A 603-nucleotide genomic window follows, 5' to 3' on the forward strand; every position below is an offset into this window, starting at 1 on the left:
ACATCCATTGTACTTTCATCATCAAAGTAATGCCTTGAGTGTATGCAAACTATTTGTTTTAAAGCAGAAGATCATAATCAGAAAATAGAATGTTGATGTCAGAAATACCTCCACAGACTAAACAAAACAAACTTAATGGCAAGTGACTCTCAAACTGGGAAAAAACAACTGCATGGTGGTGACTCCTTGGTCAAAAAAAAAAAAAAAATGACAACGTTCCCTCTATAGTCTTTGATGTGTAAGTTCTATAGCAAAGGTCTACATTTAAATTTGGGGGAAAAAATTCTTCAACACAAGGTACTTAGAAATTCCTATCTGACAGTAAAACTACTTAACAAAGATGCTACAATTTGGACATGTTAAAATGTACTATTTGTATAAACACACAGATATTCTTTCATTTCATCAGGCTTTTAAAATATGCTTTATGACTTAATTCCTAGTGTTGTTGGTAAAGATGCTTTCTTGCTTATTAGAAGTTTACTTGGTAGAAAATGCAAAATTACAGAGCTCAGTTCAGTTCTAGCTAGAGACAGACTTTAGACTACAGATTGCTTTAAAGAAAGTTCAGTTCTTACAAAATAGCTTCATAATACAGAGTTG

Source organism: Lynx rufus, unplaced genomic scaffold (genome assembly GCF_022079265.1).
Source record: "Lynx rufus isolate CCGP_SWC_20201006 ecotype Redwood Valley unplaced genomic scaffold, mLynRuf1.p SCAF_20, whole genome shotgun sequence".
NCBI classification, from domain to species: domain Eukaryota; kingdom Metazoa; phylum Chordata; class Mammalia; order Carnivora; family Felidae; genus Lynx; species Lynx rufus.